The following is a 6801-nucleotide window of genomic DNA, read 5'->3' on the forward strand; positions in this document are numbered from 1 at the left end:
GATTCACTTTCTACAAGAATGCAAATTGTTACTGGCCGGATTCCCAAATTGGAATCGCTATAATAGTGCTAAATTAAATTAAATTTGGCCTGAAGCAACCTTCATACATTGAGTCCCTAAGAATGAACTGCAACCTAAGAGTTTATTTTTGTAACAAATAGTTGAGTCTCAGCCAGTCACAGCCACTGAGCTCCAAACGAACACAGGCTGCCAACTGATCAGACCATGTCCATATAGGGCCAATGCCTCATCACAACATGCAAATTAGGCAAACACTCAGCTGTAACCAATAAAGCTGTTTCTGTATGTTACTTCCTTTTCCTGTCTATAAAAACTGCTTGCCACATGGCTGGATGAAGTTCCCTGAACCTCCCCTGGTTCTGAGTGCTGTCCAATTTGTGAATCATTCTCTGCTCAAATAAAGTCTACTAAATTTAATTTGTCTATAAAGTTTTTCTCAACAAGAGCATACCGTCCCCCATGATCTGAGGCACTTCCTTTATACCCTTTACAATATCAGTTACAATGAAGGTAATCAGAAATACCAACCTGTTTAATCCTTCATACTGTTAACCTCCAGGATCCATCTGTCTTAAGTACTGACCAGACACGAATTTGGAAAAGAGAGTTAGAGGGAACCAAAACTTCTACTTCAACAATTTCCTTAATCAGAACAACAATCTCTCATTACTTCAAGAGAGTCTGTATTTATTGTATAACACCAAAGATGTCTCCAGTCACATTTTCCCATTAGCAAATTTACCCCTACCCTGCTTTAAAGTGCCTTACAGAGTATCATCTGTATACCCCACAGGGATTACTGGACAACTAGCACCCATATCTGGTGACCCTAAGAAGTTTGCATATCACCTCTACATCACTTCATCCAAAAAAGCCATTGCAAAAAGCCTAAGGCTTTTTTTTGTTTTATACTGTAAGGGATATTTTAATTATATGGACTTTTGAATTTTAATTCCTAGAAATTACCTTTATTATTATTTTCTGTCTAGAACTTCTATATCTGGATATTTGCACTTCTATGGATATTTCTCAGCTGTTCGATCATATTTGTTTCCTTCTAGGAATGTGCTGGTATCCCACCTTACAAATGATGAATTCTTTCTTCAGCTATATTCATTCTCATATGCAATCTATCTATTATGCTTTTTATTCAGCTGTTAACTTCTTTGCACCTAGTGTTTCTATTTGATTATTTTTCATTACATCTTATTCTTGTTTCCTATCGATAATATCCTTCCCTTGTTGCATATTTTCTCTATTTCAAATTCTGACTCTTCCATTTTAATACTTCTGATATGTTGTCCAATTTACATTTTTTAATTTAAGGAAGATATATTTCTGAAATGTTCAATTTAAACAAGTCATATCTTAGTATTTTGGCATTTAATAATATTATTAATTTGGCTTATCCCTGAAGAGATAGATACGTTGCCTGTTAATATGAACTGGGGAGGGGCAGAAGAAGGAATCTAGGTCAATCCTCAGAGGTCAAAGGTTTATGAAGGGATGGGCTTTCAGGTGAAGAACTCAAGTTACCACAAACCAGAATTAACTACTCCTATTTGGTTTCACCGCACCAAGTAACTTTTCAAGTCAACACTCTACATTCAAACACCAAGGAAAAGGAAGACTGCCTAAATTGTCATCCATCAGCCCTGGAAGTTTGGAGGAAACTGAATGAAAGAGAGAAAGCCAAGGTTGGTGAGTCCTCATCCTTTAGTTTTCCTCAATTCTCCACCCTGTCAGGGATTTTGCATTACCTTGATTTTATCCCTACAGAAGGATGGGCCATTGGAAGTACTGGCCTTCAAAGGTATGGGCAACTATTGCCAAATCCTGCAACAAAAAACAAGGCAAAGGGGAAGCCAAGACACTATTTCAACTGCTCTTTTCTAATTTCTGCTTTAACAGCTGAGCCAAAAGCCCTTTGCTCTCAGCTGCAGCCATCTACCTGCCTTGCCACACACCAGTTCAAAGTAGCTGTCTTTTATCCTAAGGATTTCTCACATTTTTATGAGTCTGCATCGAGTTTTCCTTCTCCCCCCCCCCCCCCCCCCACCCCCCCGTTTCCCTCGGGTTGATTTGCTGAAGAGCAGCAGCAGCTTGTGCTAATTTGCAGTCTTGGCATAAATTGGAAACTCTCCTCCAAGCACGTTTATGAACAGGAAACAGAAGACAACATCGCTGTAATAGAATCAAAGTAGACTACTGAATAGTCTTCTGAGATATATAAGATCCAAATTCTGGAAGAAACCTCAAACATCTAATTGTACATTTGACTACCTTGCTGGAATATTTAACTGTTAATTCCTTTAACAATATGGTCTCAAGTGAATGGACTAGATAGACAGTTTTAAAGTGTAGAATAAATTGAAGAAAAGTTTTACAGTTTAAAGTTTAAATTATTTTAAATTTTGACTTAAAACTTGATTTGAAATTATCTTAATTTTAATAAAGAATGAAAAACAAATTTGAGAAATCTTCAAACTGCTTTCCACAGTGGCTGAACTAATTTACATAGCCACCAACAGTGGATAAGCATTAACTTTTCTCAACACCCTTACCGGCATCTTTTTTTTCTCTTTTTAACTTTTTAATAACAGACATTCTGATTGGTGTGAGACAGTATCTCATTGCAGTTTTGATTTGTATTTCTCTGATGATTAGTGATGATGAGTATGTTTTCACGTCTGTTGGGCACTTGTGTGTCTTCTTTTGAGAAGTGTGTGTCCATGTCCTTTGCCTATTTTTTTAATGGAATTATTTGTTTCTTGCTTGCTGAATTGAATTCCTTATAGATTCTGGATATTAGACCTTTGTTATATGCAGAGTTTGTACATATTTTTCCCCATGCTGTAGGTTGTCTGTTTATCAATAGTTTGTTTCTTTTGCTGTGTAGAAGCTCTTTAGTTTAATCAGGTTTTACTTGTCAATTTTTGGTTTTGTTGCAATTGCTTCTGGGGACTTAGCCAAAAATTCTTTGCCAAGAAAGCCTCTGAGAAAGGTATTTCAGAGGCTTTCTTCTAGAAGTTTAAGAGTTTGAGGTCTTACATTTAAATCTTAAATCCATCTTGAGTTAATATCTGTATAGAGTGAGCTACCATTTGACCCAGTAATCCCATTGTTGTGTATATCCCCAAATGAAAAGAAGTTATTATACCAAAAGGCACATGCACTCATATGTTCATCTCTGTGCCAATCACAATAGCAAAGACATGGAATCAACCTAGATGCCCATCAATGGTGGACTGAATTTTTAAAATGTAGTATATATATACTATGAACTACAACATAGCCATAGAAAAGAATGAAATCCTGTCCTTTGCAGCAACATGAATGGAGCTGGAGGTCATAATCATAAGTGAATTATCACAGAAACAGAAACCTAAATATGGCAAGTTTTCACTTATAAGTGGGAGCTAAACATGGAGCACACAAGGACAGAAACATGGGAACAACAGACACTGCAGATTACTAGAGAGGGGAGGGAGAGAGGGGGACATGGGTTGATAAAATTATTTGGGTATTATGCTCACTACCTGGGTGCAATATACCCATGTGACAAACCTAAACATGTACCCCCATATCTAAAATAAAATTTGAATTTTATAAAAATAAAAATAATAAAATATGTTAAAAAAGAAAAAAATAGATATCAATACTGGTAAACCTTAAACTACAGATAAATTGCAAAGTTCTAGGTAAAGTGTCTAAATCCCTACTTTTAGCTGGGACATCTATTTGAGAAAAACTGTATCCAGCTCTTTAAATATAATTTGCATTGTGGTTGCTTGAATTCACAATTTTGAAGCAATCATCATATAATGCTCCGGGCATTGGTGGTGAAAATAAGTCAAAGCATATTTAAGCCTGTATTTTTGAAGCATGTTAACTGTCCTAATGCCCATCTCCTAATGTCCTCATAACAGGAATATTTTATTTTTACATTTTGGTTTCTCTTATATTCCCAAATATAGAGCCCACATTAAATGAAAGCTAACTAAACAACTATTTGGGAGTTCCTAGAACCTACCCTTTTCCAGCCATCTCTCTAAGTGGACTACCCTTGTTCCTCAGATTCCACCACATTAGGACTTTTAAAGTTAATCATGAGTGCTCTACATTAAAATGCAAAATATCCTAGAAAGAAAGATATTTTTACCTACTGGTATATAAGTGTGTATTATTTTATCAGATCCTTGGTATGGTATTGACCATACCATGGTCAATGAATTAGTATTGAATACCAGGATTTAAAGCAGGCTTCAAAAGACACTGAGGAACGTAGATCAAAGAGAGCTGGGGAAAAGTTTTAGGATACCAGGTGGGACATGGAAACTAGCAGCACCTTTAGGCCATTTGCCAAAGTGGGGAAAGGAGAAAATATTTTAAAGCAGGTGGGAGTATGCTGATGTAACTACCTTCTTCACGCTTTCATTTAGAGCCACTGTGCCCAAGAGACTGAAAATACTTGCGAAATTATTACACATATCCCAAAGTCAGGGCTATAAATTGTGATGCAACAAAAGATCTGACTTTCCCAGGCTGACCACCCAGCTTGCTTACACCTCCCTGCACAGCAACATACACAAGTTCCAATTTGAGGCCCTGCTTTAGAAATTTCTCACCGGTCCAAAAGAAATTCACCTGAATCTTCCTCCACCTAAAACTGATGAATCTTCCTTACTTCTGGTTGTAGAAAGAATGAATGAATTCATTTCTCAGAAAAGAAAGTTAACACTGAGATGATGGGGGAAATGTTGGCAGATATTCATATATGGACAACTTTTCCTCATCTCTAAAATCATACTATGCCTAAAGCCAATGTTCAAGTTACACCTATTTTAATTATTTTGCAATATTTAGATAGATACCTAAGTCAGAGACGTCAAAGCAAGGGCTTTCCTTCGCAATTATAACCCCTCTAATCCTATCCCAAATTCCCAGCTATCTTCAAAACAAAGCCAGTGGATTTCTGTGCATAATTAACACCCAGACTAGACCATTCTTAACTGGCTCCTCACCTGTAACACAAAATTAACGTCAGGAAATACAACTACACCTATCATTAGCTGCGTTCCATATTCCAAAAGAGAAAAAGATATTGCTTTGAATATATCTTCCTCTTACTTTTTCAAATATTTCCTTATTTGAATTCCTTTGGGTAAATGTCATTTCCTGTTAGGACCCCAAATTCGAATTCCTTTTTGAGATTCAAAATAACAACCAGTTGTTGGTTTCACAATAGCACTGCAAAAGACTGAAAGTTCTTATAAATCCCTGAAGGAACAAAAAACCATGAGAGTTTTTATCTACCTAACATTTTGAGTTTTGATCCTTTGGTTTTAGTTTGATATGCTAATATTTTATGCAAGTAATTAATAATAACTAATTTTAATAAACTCAGAACATCTGTAGAAGGTACAATTTAGGCAACTACTAAATCATGCACCTCTTTCCTGGATTCATTCCGTAGTTTTAAAACAAATTAGTGTCCATTAAATACAACATATTTCCATTTTAAAGAAGTTATTTAAATTCCACATAATACTTTATGCATGCATGAATATTTGAACATGTAAAACAAAAACAAAAATGTTAGAACTTGTAGTTAGCACTCTGTTCAATGTTCTAGTTCAATTTCTATTTTTTTCGTCTATCCTATAATTGTTTATCTTGATTCTATTATTAAATGAGTATGCTGGGTTTATAAGATGAAATTAATTCCCATCTAGCAATTTCTAAATTCACAATTTTATAAGTCTTAGCTATGTGAAAATAAATAGAAACAGACCTCTTTGCTGATTTTATAACTAAAGAAACCTGAATTGAATAATTAGGACATAAAAACATGTGATAGTAAAGTTTTCTGAGAAATGGCTACCAAAAACCAGATTCATTTTCAAGTAAACAATGCAAAAATTCACTAAGCTGTTCGCCAAGTAGTTTTTCTCTTTCTACGTTTATACTTGCACTAGCTCTGCTAAAAGAAGCCTAATATATCTATGATTGAGGCCATGTCTTTATTGAAAATAGTGAAAATAGGATAATACATTCAATATTGGTTCACTTAAGGTAAGCCTAAACTACAGGAGATAAAGAATGCCATTAGCCAAACAGAAACTGTCTTAAAGAGACAACATCTAAGAAGATGATGACAACAGCATAATATGAAACTCCAGTTAGTTAGCAACCTGCTTTGGTTGAGCTCATAGGGGTATGCGTCCCAATAAAATAATTCAAAATGTGGAAGAAAAAACAGAGTGTGACATCAGAAAATTGCTGAAATTATTTCTATTTGAATACTTTTTTTCTGACCCAGAGAGATACAATTTATCATGGAATGAATGGAACAATATGTGACAATAAGAGGAACCAATGAGAATAAATTAGGCTAGATTGCTGTGATACAGTGTTTTGCTTACTTGAATTGGCTACAAGTTTCTTTGCTAAATTCAAGTTGTTTCCTATACTGCTTAACCTGCCAAATTTGATCTGATTTAAAATGCAGTAATGAAAAGAAAAAAATACATTGGCATTACTTTATACGGCAAAGTTATTTTTAGATATTAATATATTCTACAAATTTATTGTAGTCATTCTAGTTGACCTTAAAATTCTGTTATTCTGCTATTTTCCTAAAGAATATAAAGATTCAGTATGAATGTTAGTGTAAAAAAATCTTACAAAGGTCTACCTGGCTTTGATGACCCGTCATTACACAGGAAGATCCCTGCTGCTACTGGCGCTGAATTCTCAATCATGATAGAGCTGCTCCAC

This window comes from Gorilla gorilla, chromosome 7 (genome assembly GCF_029281585.2).
Source record: "Gorilla gorilla gorilla isolate KB3781 chromosome 7, NHGRI_mGorGor1-v2.1_pri, whole genome shotgun sequence".
Taxonomy (NCBI): Eukaryota; Metazoa; Chordata; class Mammalia; order Primates; family Hominidae; genus Gorilla; species Gorilla gorilla.